The sequence below is a fragment of the Hetaerina americana genome, unplaced genomic scaffold (genome assembly GCF_022747635.1).
Source record: "Hetaerina americana unplaced genomic scaffold, ioHetAmer1.1.p SCAF_2, whole genome shotgun sequence".
Lineage (NCBI taxonomy): Eukaryota > Metazoa > Arthropoda > Insecta > Odonata > Calopterygidae > Hetaerina > Hetaerina americana.
Window position 1 is genome coordinate 49,648,550 of NW_027286763.1, and position 18,653 is coordinate 49,667,202.

Below are 18,653 nucleotides of genomic sequence, written 5' to 3' on the forward strand. Positions count from 1 at the left end.
TGGAAGGTTCCTCTCATGTCATGTGTGTAAAATTTGACCATTTGTGTTTTCTTTAATTTTAAGTAGGATTGGCTTCATGTCAACTTTTTTGATTTTAAACTAAAATGGAAATCATATAGGAATGAACCATATATCACAATTTCTAAACCAAAAGGAATTTATCGGTCAGGGATTTGGAATTCTTTAATGTTCCAAGTGGAGGTAAGATAATGCATGAATATTCTAAAGATACCATGAAAGCAGAGGGCAGTGTATTCTTAAAAGGGGAGATGGTGATTTATCCATCTAGTTATTTTTCCTTTGCAGAAAACTGATGGTTATCTAAGAGTCAATAGGTATTTTACTCTCCATCCATTAGATCAATTGGATCAAAAATGGTACTGAAGAGTATTGTCCATATGTTTGTTTGCAATTATTGACTGAGTCAAATGAAGCTTTGGAATGTGCGCACATATGACAGCATGTGAAGACAGAATAGAGGCAGGGAAGGTGCATATATAGTAGCAAGGACCTTCTACTGGGGAATAAATAGGTGAGAATATATGGAGTATACAGTGTATTTCAGTAGTATTAGTTTTAGGGGAAGTAACAAACAGCTAAGGTCATTTGCACCATTCGGGATGGATGGGAAAGGAGGAAGGGTAGAGAGAAACCTGGTGTCGGCATTAGCCTACTCTTAACGAAAGGCACGAAGGTGTCTGCAGTTAAACGTCCCATCTGACAGACGGTATGCTCACTCAAAGTGCTCTCCACAAAGCATTTTAAGTAGGGATTGGGATTCCACTGAAAAATATCTGCTGTCTCCAGGATTTGAATCCAGGCCCTCTCTGTGGGAAGCCGGTGTGTCAGCCATTACACCATCTGAATCCCTGTAATTGTTTCTGGCTACAAATGTAGTTTGGGTTGGGGATATAGGAGTGAAAGTTTAGATCAAAGATTAGAGGTTGTTCTAAAACTTAGGATCAGAAGTTGATAATGAATACAGGAGAAAGAAAATGTTAAAAATGATTGCATGACACAATCACTTCTGTGGTGAATAGGAATATGTCGGGTTAACTTATTGCTTAACTCAGATGATGGAGTTTTTAAAATTACATATGTTTCTGTAAATGTACAAACATTCCACACCCAAAATTGTGCTAATTAGATAGCTTACTATATTTGTTTGCAAACATCAAAGATGGATCTAAAGTAGAGGACTATGGTTAAAGCAGGGGCAAGGAAAGCCTGTATTGAAGGGGATTCAAGGGATGTTGGAAGAGAAAAGAAAGAATTCAAAAGGGAAAAAGAAGGGAAATAAGAACTTTGAGTAATTCACTATAGCAAGCTATGCAATCACCAGTGATTAGGCAAAGCCTGAGCTAAAGTAGGTACTAAACAAGGTAACCATCATCTACTTAACTATTTCTTAATGAAGGATGTAAAGGCTCATCCTCATGGCCCTGCTGTTTGCTCACAATTCTTCCAAACACTCTAATTTTCATGAGGTATCTGCCCTTACTTCTAATGCCATTAGGGAGGAAACTAAAATGGTGACAATGCGAGCAAAAGCTTGACTGCTGAAGGAGAGTTGAGAAGAAGAGAGAGCTCAACTTGGAACTGTTTCCCATACCCTTAAAAATAAGGGAAAGTTATTTTCATGTTAAATTAGCTTAAAATTAAGAAATATTAAAAAGTAAATGCATAGTTATATGTACAGGGTCCATACAATAAGTATCGTGACTGGTTCGCTGTAGCCTCAACACAGCGGTGGATAGGGGTCTGACCAGTCGGCTCTGTTGAGGAGTCCCCCATCCCTCAGGTGCTCTTTATTTCAGTCGCCTCCGGGTATGTGTTGAGACAGGAAGTGGATTTTTGTGACGTGTGATTGTTTGTGATGTCGTCGTGCCAGCATGGAATGCACCGTCGAGCAACGCTACGCGTAAAGTTTTGTGTTAAACTTGGGAAATCCACGTCGGAGACCCTTGAACTCATTAAACAGGCTTATGGGGAAAATGTTTAAGGAAGGCTGGGAGCTCGTCGAAGATGAGCACCACGTCGGACGCCCGACGACCTCTCGAACTGATGCTTAGGGGGCAAAGGTGAAAAAAGTTTTGGCCTCTTACAGGCGTTTAACCATCGCCCTTATCAGTGAGGAGACCAGCCTTTCAGTCGGAACCGTCCACACCATCGTAACAGAGGATCTTGCGATGTGGAAAGTGTTCGCAAAGCTGGTGCCGAAAGTGTTGAGCGAGTAACAAAAATTGTTGGGGTTGGAAGTTTCTCAAGGAATTTTGAACTGCATGCAGGAAGATGAAGATTTTCTCAACAATATTATTACCTCAAAGGATAGCTTAAAAGGAGCTCAAAGGATATCAGTTCGACTCCATTAAGGCGGTTCAAGCGGCGATGACAAAGGCTCTCAACATTATTCCGGAAACCGACTTCCAGCGGGCTTTTGACGAGAGGCAGACGCGCCGAACTAAGTGTATCAATGCAGGAGGAATGCATTTCGATGAATATTAAGTAATTGTCATGATGACTGCAAGAAAATTTTGATTATTGGAACCAGTTCCGATACTTAATGTACGGACCCTGTATGATACATAAACACATTAAAAAAAAGTTTTTTGAATTTGATCATGCATTTGCTCAATGTTTTTCTTTAATGACCTCTGAAGCCATTTCTCCGAGCCTGGACTCCTCAAGTATCTGCTGAGTTGAATGAGGAAGCAGTTTGGACAGGAGGAAGGAACCAGATCCTTTCTACTCATAGAACGATAACGTTTTCTGGTATTTGCAGTCCTGACCTTCTGGTATATAATTGCCTAAGAAGTAAGGTCACCACTTAAATCATGTATGAAGTTATTTTTTAACAAGCACTTAGTGAGTTTACATAGCTCTTGTTGCACACTGGTGGGGGGGGGGGCATTATTTTGCGCTGACATTTGAATAACTCTGCCATCATCTTCAGTATGAAGTGCTACAACTGGTGTAGCACTTCATGATGGTCTATTGATTTAGTCCTGACTATTTTGGATTTCTCCAAACAATGCTCTACCTAGTACTTCTTATGTTGTCCTTTCTATTCATTTTGTCCTTTTCCATCTTTCTCCACTCCCACATCTCATAAGTCTCAAAACCATGTCAATCATCTTGATATAATAATAATGCTTATAATTAAGTTATTACTTAATAAGTATTTTCTTAAAATTCTTACTCAACCTCCTTGTCATCGATTCCCTTCTCCTTGTTAAAGCTTCTTAGCCTAACATAATTCTTCTTCTTATATGTCTCCTGCTTTGACAATGTCGGTCCAAAACCCTGCCAACCTTGGAAAACTGTTCCACCTGTTCTAGTTTTTACCCTATTTTCTAGTTACCCTCTCATGGATTCATTAGTGTTTAACAAAGTATTACAATATAGATATAGATTATTGAATGTTTACAACATAAATTAATTGATAGACTGAATCGAGGGTTAAGACAATTGGTTGATATGTGGGCACTTTGTGAAAGTGTTGACCCAGATGAAACAACAGAACCAGCATCAATGCATTAATTAGGTAAGATATTAAAACTGGGAACCAGTGTCTAGTATTTGCTACTTCGTCGTTACCAGAGGTACTTGGGTATTTGTTGTCACCATTCCAAGCTTCCATGTCTTCACATTTATGTGCTGTGCTATTTTAAATGGAAATGTTAGGATGTTCCTACCCCCATAGCAATATTCTCCATCAGATAAACATAATGTCTTTTAAGACATAGATGGCGCAAAGTACCGCATATATCTCCCCCGTATGACTTTCAGAAATTGGTAGGGTTATTATATACTGTTTCCTGTGACTCTATTGTCCCCATCCCAGATTTTTCGAAACTCTTTACAATAATTTGTTGAAAGGACGCTGATAGCATGATGTTGACATGAATTTTAACCCAATAATAATTAGTTGATGAATGCGTGAATTTATCTCTTGAGTGACAGTTTGATTAGTAAAATTTGCATGACGTCTTCTTTGAAGCTCGGGGACAAATACAATTATTTCATTCGTTCACAATGGCTGAAATAATGCTCATACAATTGCGCGAAATACCTCCTTTACCACCCCTTCCTACTTCCCGGATGGAAGCGTAATGAAACGGCACACCCTACCTTTCACCCAGAAGGTATTTCGTTAGGGCAGTTGTGTATGGGATGCCATAACCTGATTTTAATGCTACCGAAACGGGATCGCTAGCGAGCACGCAGAATGATGCGATTTAATCTCCCTTTGTTGATGTTGTAAATTCAGCATGCGTGAAAATTGGTTCCGTAGGATTCATTTTAATGGCACTGAGTCCTGGGACTCGGCCGAACGTGTCATATCTGAATGAGGACCAAGGTCACCCGACCTCGCAACCGCTTCCTGTGGCTCTACGCTCGCTCCACTCGCTTACACCTCCTCCTCCGATTCTCCCCACTACACTCTCAGACGTGCAGACTTAGACATTCAATTTGTGGGCTGGCGATAGTGTTCACGCTCTTGTCGAGTGAAAATGATAAGAACACCCCAATATTTTTTCTTAACTCTCGTATTTTTTCCAATAATAGTTAACAAAAAAACTTGTTTCCATAGTTCATAACATATAGTTATATAATATATTGAGAGAACAAAATTTAGGCGTCTCGTGATCAATGTTGCACACTAAGGCTTGGCCTATGACCTTCCCTTGGCGAATACTTTTATCTTTAATAAAATTCAATATATATATGTATATATATATATCATATGTATATATATTTTATATATATTAATGTTTCTGCCCAAAACTAATTGTGAATACCGCTGTCCACCCGAGAATGAAATCATGTAACCTAGAGTACGTTGCGTCACCAAATTAGCGCCATTAGTGTAAAAATTTGCATGATTATCAAATTTCTTTCTTGGCAAAAAGGTAATGAAAATTTCTCCTCGCTTCTATTAGAGGTTTTCCAAATTCTCTCGTACATGTGCTATTCTTTACAAATTTAATGATAACTCCTTCGATGTCGAACTCAATACCCCTACGGATACGAGGAATTGATCCAAGAATGGTTAGTCAGTTTTGGCTCAGTCATATCACTTCCCCCGCTCTGAATCTGTCCCCGACTCTCCCTCCGTACGCGTTTAGTCTTGCGGGACTCTCCTAAAACTCTGTTCGCTCCCTAGATCCGTGGTGGTTTATATTCCGAAGCCCTAAGGTCCTCTCTGTGAGAGTTTAGTCATGGATTCTTTTTACGACGCCACGCTTTTCCCCCGACGGAAGCGAGAGATTTCGAAGTGAGAACTTCAACACCAAACTTAACGAGATTTCGAAGCTCGAGGGAGCGAGAGAGAAAGCGTTACGTAGAGATGCTGAAAACATGACGATATAGTGGAGTCGTCCCTCTCATATCCGTTTGAACAGGGAGCACAGGCAAGACATGAGCTAACAAACACCATTTACAGAAGGACCTGCTTATTTTCCCTCTCAGATGTGTTCCGTATTAGTTCAAGGAATGCTGTATTTTTACCCAGTACCGTCAAATTCTCTGGACCTTCTATTCCTTTTTCTTGGATAACCGCGATGTTTCCGATCCTTTTAAAGTTTGATTCAGGATCTCCTGACTACGCTCTCAAAGCGGACATAGTTCAAAGTTTGCGCCGGCCTTCATAAAATCGCCGTTGATTTTTGAGAACACTTCTTTGTTTTCCTGCCAATAGAAGGAAATACTCGCTGCCAAAATGCCATAGTACCTTATACCTTGTAACTCCAAGGGTGGACGAGAGAAAATGAAAGATGTAGGTTAAGGAAATTAAAAAATCCAGGCTGGAAAAAATTCAGATTTACTTCACTATCAAATAAGAAGGAACAGCGTATGGGGTTGATTCCAAATTACTCGCGGTCATATCAATTTTCAACTCTTATTTTTATCACCTTGGAAATGACTTCACTGGTCTTGCCACGGGAAGTTAGCGACATTAAGTGTAATTTATTTCCCGGAAGACCTTCCTCGGATTCTCATCGTGTCATGCTATCTTTAAGAATTATACGTGTGGATGCTCATAAAAAAATATCTCCAGTTCATGCACGCAGAATTATTTTTCGCTCCTTTGGAAAACTACGTATAAATTTGATAGCATGGTGGCATGCAGAAAGCTAAAAATAAAATGATTGAGCAAACCCTCAAAACCCTCAAAAATCAGCCCTCATGTTGAATTTTGGAGTCAAAATCAAAACGGAGACATGATAATAATACCGCATGAGGGGCTCGAAAGCTTGATAACTCGACTCAACGGTACAGTAATGCCTTTTCGTTGACATTTTTGAAAATTCCTTCTGTCGGAGATCCGTGGAAAAACGTAAATAAGTCCGAAATTCGGTGTGTTAATATCAAACCAGAAATCGTTCTTCTTTTTACCATATGCCCCATTTCATTGTTTTCATTCATTCAGTTTTATCGCCTCCACTCCCCCAAAGACTGGCCTTGCAGCGGAGCGAATCTTGGTATGTTTGCACGTGACTTGTTACTTCTACTGCATTTTCAGTTTCAGAGGCTGTTCTCTTTATCTGCGGATAGACACGCAGTGCGAACGAGTCAGTGGAATGTGGATGAGAATTTATCCATATTCCACTGGCTCCTTTTAATTCCTTGCCTAAGGTCCGGTTTTATAATGCCTCGTTAATTTCAGTTGGTAGTTAACGTGAACATTAGCTTAACTGGGAGATGATCGATAAATGCGATTTTGTTTAACAAATAAGGTTGCTCATTAGTGAGTGTGAACATTGAAACCATAGTAACACTGCCTTTCAGTTATTGAGCAGTTTAACAGTCGGTTTTGAACTTAACTAGCGGCCATAAAACTGGGTTTTGGCCTTAACTGGAGGCTAAAATTAGCCTTCAGTTTAACGAGACTACAAAATATAGCCGAAGTCTATTTGTGTGTATTTGCTTGTCAGCAATAACCGAACTACGTGCCTAGAATTGTCTGAGCTAATGTCGGCACCCGAATATGAATATTCTCTTTCTATTCCGTCCCTAAACCTTTCCTTGATTATAATTTAATCCAGTTGCAATCTTTCTCAGTTCCCTGAGGGTTTCTGCGTGTCCTTATCTATAATTTTACATAAGAGAATGATTTCCATGAAAAATAATAACTGTTTAGACATTCGTTAAGTCTACCAGTGGGTAATAATGTCGACGTGTTAAATGTGATTGTTAACGTGCGAGTTAATAATAGGATTGCAATCCTGGACTGAATCGTTCTTTTTGGTTGTTTATCTCTAAAATTACTAGCTAGAAGGCCCAGTTTCGAATCACGGTAATGATGGATTTTTAGTCGTGTACTCGGTTAGCATTTTCCTTCAATCCGTTTGCCTTGGCCCAACTCATCCGAGCGTAATGTCACACCAAAGATCCTGCCTCTCCATATTCTCCTGATGATCTTGTCGTGCGAATTGACGAATATCCTTTATTTTTCCATTATTGACATGTGTAAGACTGGAAATGATACAAGGGAGGAGGTGATATAAGGAGACGAAAGGCCAGGCGTGGAAAGGGGGCGGTTGGCGGCAATGGCGGTGGATGGGCCCTGCCGCTCGACAGAACACCTTCAGACGATGGTGAAGTACAGATGATATGTGCATTTGATTGTAGTGCACGCAACAGAATCATGATATTTGGTCGAAAATTCAAAATATGGCTCCTTAAAATTGATTCTAACCCGTTGTGCTCTGTCTGAGTACAGGTTATTAATTTTTTATCCTTTTAAGTAAATGCATTGCGGTTTTCGTTTTTCTACCGTTCGACTGCACAGAGTGTTAAATTTATTCGGAACGAAAAAAAGATGGAGTGAATGCAAATTCATAGTTGGTCAATCTAAACATGCACTTAGATTTCTTTTCCACCAGGCTTAGTTCTTTTTCGATATGTATCAGGTATAAAGTTAACCACAAAGACTGCGCGAAGCGCACGTATTGCTTTGTGTGTTGACTAAATAATGCAGAAAAGAGTAAATGTTCTAAGTATCAGGCAGTATTAAGGCTCTTATGTGAAAATATTAGTTAAATGTCAAAATTTTGAGGTGTCGTCAAGACTAATTACAGAATAAGTAAAGAAGGTAGAGAAAGAAACTTTGCACTTGCACATAAAGATTTATTACTTCACACGACCATGGTTTCGATGCTGCGCATCACCATCAGGTGTTGTAAGAATAAATCTTTATGTGAAAGTGCGAAGTTTCTTTCTCTACCCTTCACCTGATGGAATTCCACGAAGTTAAGCCTGACACTGTTATAAATATAAATTAAATAAATATAAGTTATAAATAAGTATTTAAAAACACAATCATCAACCCGAAGGGCGATTTGATAGGTGATAGTTCATCCAATAATACGAGTACCAAGCCCAACGGCGTGTGAAATTCACACCTCAGGGTAGGGGGGCCAGATTCTCTCCCTGTGCAGCCTATTGTTTCTCAGGAAGTTCTGGCTCCCGAAAAACACACAACTCGGGGTGAAGCTGAGGGTGCCCAGAGAGCCTTGCCCGGGAATCGATCCCGAGCTCTCCGGTTCAACGCTCTACCCCTGGACTACTGTAATGTGATTGATGATTATATGTATTGTTTGCAGTGCTGCAACTTAAAATACTATTAGGTAAGGGAGCCTTGGAAAGATGTTTTTAGTGTTTTTACAATCCGTCTGAAACAATCTGTATTGTGATAGCTAAATACACCTACTTACCGCTCTCTCTGCTGTAATATTGGTTCAATTTTCTTATCGATGTTATCAGCCAGCGTACGAAGGCGCTCATCATTGAAGCGTATCTATTGCGAAGTGCCATGACAATGGAAGAGGAGTTGATCGATAGGAGCATCGAAAGACTGTTCACGGCAAGGATTATACTTAGTCGGTAGTTTGAAGGTCTCGAATTTGTATACGAGAAGAGGCAGTCAAGTCATGCTTTTGTTACTTAATGAGCCATATGCCTGCTTATCACGGACGGGCTTCTTTGTATGGTCTCAGAGCAAATATTCAGTGCGATTAAGGTCATACCTGTGGACCCATTTAATTTTTCTGGTGAAATAATTTTCTCGAGTGCTCATCTGAAAACTGGGACCGCATCAAGTTGCTTTCCACTCACTTGTTTCCCACACCCCCATTGTACACTCGCGTTCGCTTTCCATCGTTCCCTCCTCGCAAACATCCCTCTCCACTCGCCGACACTTCATTCCTCCCTTTTCACTCCCATCTTGCACCATTGCGACGTTCGTCTCTTACACCAACTCTTCCATACGCTCTCGGATTCTTTTACCGTCCCGCCGTAGTCATAGACGGACGCACACCTTCCAACGCTTTCGTATTCTGCATGCCGAACGTGCGTGCCACGTGCGGACCACGCAAGAGGACCACATGGGCGCTTCAAGTGTATCAGGTTTCCGATTATATTAACTAATATATCGCATTCGTGTAGTTGTAAGAGCGTCATAAGAAATTTTAAAGATTTTTTCCCTTCTCGGTAAACTTGAACGCGTGACCTTTGGTGTGAAAGTTTTGAAGCCTATTGAGATAACGTGCTCCCTAAATTCCCTATGTTCCAAAATATGGTATTTTATTGACGAAAATGTATTAACAAAAATATCCGATTACATGTTTCATGTTCCTTATTGGCGTAAAACGTTCTCAGAGGTATCCAAACCTAGATGTACTTTCGTAATGTGACGAGGCTGTAGGTCACGCTATTAAAACTATGGGGTGCTGCCTTAGATGGTGTTATTTTTATTCCTCCTTACTTGTAAAATTATTACTTGGGTAGTCGACACCTCGGTCAAATTGGACCCTGATTACGAGTGGTTAGGTCATGAGTGATCCTGTCAAACTGCTGGAGAGAAATCACGTTATCCAAGAACGTTGTTTTAATTTAATTGCTAATTCTATCCATTTGGCAGTGCTTGCGTAAAGCACGTAACTAGTTCAAAGAATGTAATTTCGAAAATTGCGTTAAAATGATTTTGGGTTGAATCCCTTGCCCCCCAGAGGTTAACTGATTTTCACCAGAAACCACTACTTTTTTATTTATTAGGTTAAGTACAGCTTCTTGCAGGGATGAAAATTTGAAAAGCCGTTTAATGTTTAGAAGCATTGGTCATGGAAATGGTGTCGCTTTTATCTGTTATTTTTCATCTGTTTTAACTTATATTCCCGAGGAAAAAAATTGCTTATTCTTTAGATGTACTAGTAGCAATTACTTGTGTTAATGCAAATTATTATGTACCTGTATATGGAGATCTCGGCGGTAATTAATAAATGCGTGTTTGTTTAATTGATTTCAGCCGGTTTATTGCGGTCAAGGTGCCGATTGCAGAGGTTTATCGAAGGAGCTGACAATTTCCTTCGAAGAGTGATCGCCGATGCGTCTACTGACAAGAAATTCTATGCTGCACACTCGCTCACAATTTCTTCGAACGTTTGGCGATTATTGGGCGCGAAGCTGTTGCCGGATCAAACAAGATTACCCTTGACGGGTTTATCTAATGCGCCGTGAACGAGTCGGAATTTTCATTTCTCCCCCGCCCGTTTTCCTCGCGAAAGAGGAACATCGCATGACTACCCATTCAATTCTATTTGAAACAAATTTTTGCATTCCATTTTAAAACCCTTTACGGAGAAATTGACGCAAATGGTGCGGTAACTGTAGCGCGGGTTTTCTTCGCGTAGAGGCAAGGATTTAGACTAGTCATTTGTTGATTTTTATTTAAGTGCCAACTAATGTTAGACGGGGAGAGTGATGATGTATTAAGTTTTGTAGTGTCATGGCGCGAAATGGCCAGAGAAGTTGACCACGTAATTGCAAGCAAAGCATCTTTTGGCTTTATAACGATTAATGAAATTTCTTGTAACATTGTATGGAAATGCCTTAATCCCATCACCTTGTAGGGTTCTTTGTCGTTGCCTCGTAGTCCGTATGCCCTGAAATCAATTAAGACATAAGATTGTTTTTTAGAGTATCCTTTCAACCTCGCGGCGTTCGAAATTTCAAAATGCGAAAGAATTAGCACGTTTGGTGTCGCGGCTATTGTATAGAGGCCTCATTGGGAAAAATCATATCGAGGTACGTCTTCACAATAGTGAAATGACTGTAGAGATGCACTTGTCCTCCAATACTCAGGAGTGATAAACATTTTTGCCCTAAAGTTGCTTTCGAAAGAATTTTGTAAAGAATTCTCAGTGATCCTCACTCCAATTTGGGAGTGGATTCTTTAGATTTTCGCAAAATTTGATGCAGCAGCTTGGCTTGGGAGAAGGGAAGTGGAGAGGACCTATTAATTTTTACTACTGCAATGAAAACAAATTAAATGATACAAAAGAGAGTGAAAACTAAAATCTCACATGGTAATGGAATCTCAGGAAACTTTTTTATGTAAAATATAGTTTCACTGCAGGCTAAATTTATTTCACACCTTTTAAGTCAGTTCTTTTCAATGCAAAAATTTCAGAGTGTAGAAATTATTAACCTTGTTTGTACTGTATTGACATAGTAAATCACCATAAGTTTCTTAAATCCATGCATTGAATTTATTTGTGCAGTTGAAAAGTCTTGAGAGAATCTAAATTTTTAACTTTTCCACCCAGGCTTATTATTGAATTTTGCTAACCCACAGCAGCAATTTGTATGCTTTCATTTGAAGGGATGATTTGGTGTGCAGAGATGCAGAAAACTCGGACCGCTCTTGGTGGCATATATTCTACCTATGCCACTGAACTGTTATTCAGTAATCATACAATCATTTCCTCCCTTTGTGAGATAGATTTATTCAAGTCTACTCTGAAATTAGTTTTCAATGAGTTGTTAATTAGTAAATTTAGAACTAAAATATTTGCATATTTTTCATCTTAAACTCAAACATCTTGATCCAGGTTTAGAAACCACGGACTGGGCAGGCAAGCACTGAACAAAGAGCATAGTGGACATGTCAGATGATCCTTGATGTGGGTTATATTCAATGTACTCCATATGTGAGATTTGCTCAAAGGATTAATGCAGAGCTGGTATGCATAAAATCTCTGCCTGAAACTTTTCAATTTGTGAAAACTCACCCTTTGGTCATGAACTAATTTTTGCTAATACAGGTATGTCTCATTTTAGAAACTTCCCTTTACCAAATTTTCAACAGCTAATTAATTTTGCTTGGTGTCGTACCCAACACCACCATTATAGAAGTACTCTTATATTCCCTCTTTCTCTAACTGCACTTTTTCGGGCAATAGGCCACAATGTTCCTAAAAATGGAGGTCAAGGATCTCCTTAATGGTGTTTCCTCTTTAGAGTTTAAACTATTAGTATGACACTCTATCTCCTTGGCTCAGTTGAGAACTGGATTCAATAGTGTTACAGAGTTATTGCTTCAATATCCATAAAGCTATAATTTGTTTCAGCCTGGGGTTTTCTATGAATAATTAAAAAACAATACTAAATATATGAAATAATTAAAAAAAAATTGAACACATACAGATGTCTGAAATAGCAGAATGTCACATCCATGCTGATCAGGGTAGTAAAAGTTGAAAAAATGACTGAAAGGTGATTACTTTTTGCTCATAACCATTTGTTAAAATTATTAAAATGACTATTTTAACCCATTAAACAAAATAAAACTGATAATTCAGCAATGATCCACTGTGAATTCTCCATTTATCTTGGATTCATCTTGCATAATTGATGGAAAAGTCTGACTTATTTATTATGCTCCTTGGAAATAATGCTACGGGAGATTTTTAATGGATATTAGGTTGTCAGCCCTATCTAATGAGAAAAACCCCTTTTTTACTGATGTAAAAGTTTTATAATAGGTGTGGCAGAGGCAGTCCTCTCATCAGCATTTGAAGTAGAAATTATTTGCGGTGAAACATTCCCAAATGCATGTTTGTGAAAAGGATAAACCAAGGAATTCTTCTTAATTATATTTCAGATTACTTTGAACTAAAAGGGAACTCCTATACATGAAAGTGTCATAATAAATAGGAATCTGTCATTCATTACTTCAGGTATAAGTATAGTCAATTTTCAACATTTAGCATCTGATTATTCCATTGGCACAGCAAATTTTCTCTAAGGTGGGGATAGGACTGAAGTTTGCTTTGGCAAAATTAAACAAGAGGAGGAAAGAAGTTGAAGTTGTGACAAAATAAATAGCATTCATGTTTTAGAATGTAAATCTTTTCCCCTATGATGCATCAGAGGTGGTGGTTGCTTATTTCTCAGGAGGAACATTTTGGATGTCTCTTAGGGGAACATTTTGGATTATGACCCTTAGAATCAATACCTTGGCCATAAATATGAATGACTTATTTACAGGTAAATCCATTATCTGATTTTACTTTAACTAGACAACACTCGTAGTTACTATTCCTCCAGAGGGCGAATCCTATATTTTGTAAGCATATCATTTTAAAGTTAAAGATAAAGGAGTAGATATTTTTCAACAAAGTCAATTTATATTCCTCTCTTTTTAATAGTAATAACAAAGCATTTTTTCTTTAATTTTAATCACTGAAATGGTATTTTGATTTGGATTTCTGTTTAACCATCCATTTATCTAGTCAGGAGTGGCACCCCACATTGCCAGATAAAAGTAGTCCTCTAAAGATAAAAAAACATTCATTCAAGATATTCTTTTCTGTGCACACATTATTTTTCTTCTGTAGCATTCCTTTATGTCACCCAGTGGATGTTTCACCTTTTCAAAGCCATCCCTTCTCAAACCAACCCAGCCATTCATACCTCTTTAGTTATTCACCTGAGTCTGTCATTCCAGACTTCAGTTTTCCCTATAAAAAATTTATGAATTCATCATGCATTTTTTCATTCTCTGGAGGATATAACTGCAATAAAAACTCTTTTATTACAGTGTTTAATACAAATCAGGGACAATTTAGGAGATGCTTAATGCCTTTCACGAATCTGAATCTCTTACTTAGAATCAAGGCTGCACCCTGACTGCATTGTACCATAACATCAACGCCTGAGAGTAATACGAAACCACACTCATCAATTTCAGAAAAATTAATGTACTTTAAGGTTCATTTCAAACATAACCTAAAACATAAACACAGTAATCAACCCGAAGGTTGGTTTAGTAGGTGATGGTAGAGATCACCCAGTACTAAGCCCTATACGGCGTGTGAAAATTCACACGTCAGGGTAGGGGGGCCAGTTCCTTTCCCTGTGCCGGTTATGGTTTCCTAGGATGACCTGGTACCTGAAAAATCACTTTAGCTTGGGTGGAGCTGCAGGTGCCCAGAGAGCCTTGCCCGGGAATCGAACCCGGGACCCTACGGTCAGCAGTCCAATGCTCTACCCACTGGACTACCGCGACCCACTATTTCAAACATAAGACATTAATATTGCAATAATTTTATTGAAAACATCCTTCTTGTTCACGGTTCAAAATGCAGATACCAATTAATTATCTATGTAACAGTTAAAGTGTCCACTACTTGTTGTGCACAAATGTGAATATGCATAAATCTTATACAACCTGAATGTTCTATGATGCTTTGGTCACCTCAGACTTTTTGTAGACTTAAGTGTGATGGAGGAAAAATATGCATGGTTACATCTCTTCAGTAGCCTTGAGATGTTCCTCATTCTCTGCTTCAGCCTTCAACAAATAGCCTCATAGTAAACTACTCGCAAAGCTAGAAGCATATGGCATAGACAAAAATACCCGGGGTTGGATTAAAGACATTTTGAATGGCCAGTTACGATGTATAGTGATTGATGGAGATAGCTCAAATACAGTAAAAGTTACTTCAGGTGTTCCCCTGGGAATTACTGGACCTCTTTTATTCCTACTTTACGTTAACGATTTTGACTTTCTAGTCACTAATGAGATACGTTTATTTTCCAATGATGCAGTGGTTTACAGAGATATCCGTAATCCTGAGATCATAGTAGCTTCATGAGATGACCTCAATGCTATACAACACCAGGGCAACACTTGGCAATTAGAGTTAAACTTAAAAACGTGTGGTATAATGAATTTTTGGAAAAAGAGCAATTCCCTCCAGAATGTCTGCTGCATTGGGAACACCGAAATGTAATGTGTATATTTGATTAAATGCCTAGGCGTTACCCTCCTGCACGACCTCCACTGGGTGAAACACATGTGGGGAATATGTGGACAAGCTAATAAAAGGTTAGGATTTGTTAGAAGAGTACTGGGTATATGCGATGAAAAGATCAAATAGAAATGTTATATTTAGCTGGTTAGGCCTCATTTAGAATATCCTGCTAGTATATGGGATCCTCACGAAGTTGGATTAATTGCCGAATTGAATCGCAAGCAGTGTTGACGAGCTAGATTTGTAAAACGTTGTTATCATAAACTTAGTAGCGTATCCAAAATATTAGAGAATTAGAGCAGCTAGGCTGGGAATCACTTATGGGGCAAAGGTTAAATTACAGATTGAAGCTCTTGCATAATTTGGAAGGACTTCTCTTTTGCAGTGATGTTGAAAATGTATTGTTGCCCCAGTCGTACTACCATAGGAGAGATCATGCCAATAAAATTAGAGAGATCAAGTGTGAAACAGATAGATTTAAAATTTGTTGTCTCAGGCGTAACTTTGTGGAATTTGCATAACATATTGAAATGTAATGAAATAATTGACTTCGTAATTCCGCACACTTTATTCTCTTTTCTTCCCAGCTACATTGTAACCTTTTTACCCCTCCAACCTCCCTCTCTGACCAACCCCCCCTCCTATGATCAGAAGGTATATATAGCCAGCGTGCTTCTATGAGGACCACCTGATGATGACGTTCAACGTCGAAACCTGGGTTGTGTTTTTAAATAAAGTGTGTGGAATTACAAAGTCAATTATTTCATTACATTTCAACAGATAGATTTAAGATGTCATATTTTCCACAAATGATAAGGGATCATAATGACATTGTTCAACCGCAGTAGGGTTATGTTTGGGTAAAAATTATTCTAGTATGTATTCACTCCCTGCCACATGCCCTAGCAGTGGCTTACAGGGTACATAAATAAATACATTTTTTAATTTCCTTCACATTTTATCAATCGTTCCTCAATCCAGATTTCATACATACTAGTTAGAATATTAAAAGTTGAACATTGTGTAAGCATAAGAGGTTTACTGTTCAGCATTGAAACTTCGTTAAATAAAATTTGAGTAGGGTTTTTTTAAATTTTTTAACTGAGTAAATTGTTTTACATGGTTAACTGTAACATGCATATCCATACTGGTAACCTTTTTTGGAAATTGCCACACTTGAATACAATATGATAATGTAGAGTGCCACACAGAACATGTCCATGCGCTCCGCATTAAAATGTGCATTAAATGTTGCAATTTCTGGAAGACACCACCAGCACAGCTGTAGAAGCCCCTTTTTGGCCAGAAGTATCCATCAGATGAGGTAATTAATATAATATAGGATACCTGGACTGATATTTTGCAGTATTTGAGGTAAAACTGGAGGTTAGTCTGCTTCTGAATACAGGGATTCTGAAAATAGCAGTAAAAATGTATTGAGAATTAGTAAATATCAATATAAAAAAGTTTTATTATCTTATTTTCTTGATTCTTATGCAGATGATACTGAAAATTGGAGCTATGAGTCTGATAACTAGCTTTTAGTCCTTTATTTAACAGAAGTAAAAGCATGAATGAATGTTAAAAAAGCATTTAGGAAGAGAAGAAAAACTATACACGTATGTCACCAAATTAATCTGTAGCAGATATAGAAATATATTGATTGCAATGGAAAGGAATGGAAAGTACGAGAGTTATCCCTGAGGAACTGATTAATAAACTAAAATAAATGAAATTTTCTACTACTGACTTTCAAATTTATCTCCAAATGAAATAGTTAAGTTATAATAAGGTACCCAATTAAAAAATACTAATCTGGCATCAGTTTCTACAATGCTTTTTGGAAAACAGTACCCAGTGATGAAATAATGTCTTTGTACTATTCAGAAGTAGAAAACCCATTAAGCAAGATTTTGAGCAAAAACCTTAATTAAACTATTAGAAAATACTACAATTGTCAACTAATACTCTTTTGTCATCTGCAATATCCCTCTTTTCCTTCCCAGTTTAAAATTGCAAAGCATTCTTTTATGGCATATAATTATAAATTATGAATGCATATATAGTTTTTGATATCTCAATTAACCCATTCTCCCTTCTATGTAATCTGGTCAATACTTCCTCCTCTTCCTCACTATACTGCTCTCAATTATCCAAACTCTCCTTTACATCTTCTAATTTTCTTTTTTTCTCCTCCAAATTTTCTCATCCTTAAGCTAATTTTTGGAAAAAATAAAAGCTTCAAGATGTGTGCGATGAATACCTCTGAATAGCATTCATTTATTTTAAAAACTTCAAGATGTGTGCAATAAATATCTCTAAATAGCATTAATTTATTTTCATTTCAATCCATGACAAGGACTGCAAACTATTATGAATGGCTGAGAATACAGAGGTATTGGAGTTAATATTTCAACTTGCAGCTATTTATACTCTCTTATACTGATGTTAGAAGATACTTCACTTCTCATAATATTTACTTTTCATTTTTGGTATCTCATGGACTGAGGTTTTTCAAAAATATTTACCTACTTCCTCGTATACTTCTCGTATCTTCTTTCTCTTATCTTCTTTCTCGTATTTTCTCTGTCACCTTCATTTTATGTACACTATCTGGGTCAAATGTAACTGTTTGATTTTATGCGTCATTGAAATACATAGTAGATATAACCTGGAGTAGTATAACTGCAAACTCTAAGGAAAGTAGTTCTGCAGTTTAAATTTTCCTTGCGACTTCATTGAGGAAACAAAATACAATAACTCATCTGCAGATATGTTGGCTCGTGTAAGGTGTCCACCAATAGTTACAATAGACATTTCTCCCCAAATGAATATATTTTTATTAATTGATAACCAGAATTGAATTATTTGCTTTTTAATATTTTCCTATTTCTAGTACTTCAAATGTCTTCTTTCTATTTTCATGGTAAACTATGAGGAATAAATATCCACCCACTGTCTTCTAAACTATTCCAATTTTTGATAACTTTCATTATTTGATAACCTTCCATGTGCTGATTCATGTAAAGATTTTCCATCCTTCTTGTCTTGTGTGTGTATATATATCAAACAATCTACAATGTGAGTGTCCTTCTACATGTTATATATTTTATTTTGTTAACTGTGTTGTTTCTACTGTGCCGTCCAAATGTTATATATATATATATATATATATATATATATATATATATATATATATATATATATATATATATATGTGTGTACATATATTTTATATTTTTTAAGGTAATCTACCGGTTAACGTAGGTTTTTGGATGGACACAACTACCTAATAAATATTTTATTACTTTTAACAAAACAAAACACAATCCAGCAACCTACTCTACATCAGGTCCCTCTTCATCTCTGAGTACTTCCTTCATCCTGTCCAACATCCCTATCCTGTTCCTGTCCATTCCTTGTTTGCCTAATATTCTCCCCTCTAATACAGTCTTCAACATTCCACTGCTGATCAATATGCCCTTCATCCATTTTTTCCTGCCTCCTTAGTATTTCTCCCAACAAACTCCTATCCTCGTCCACCATACCTAG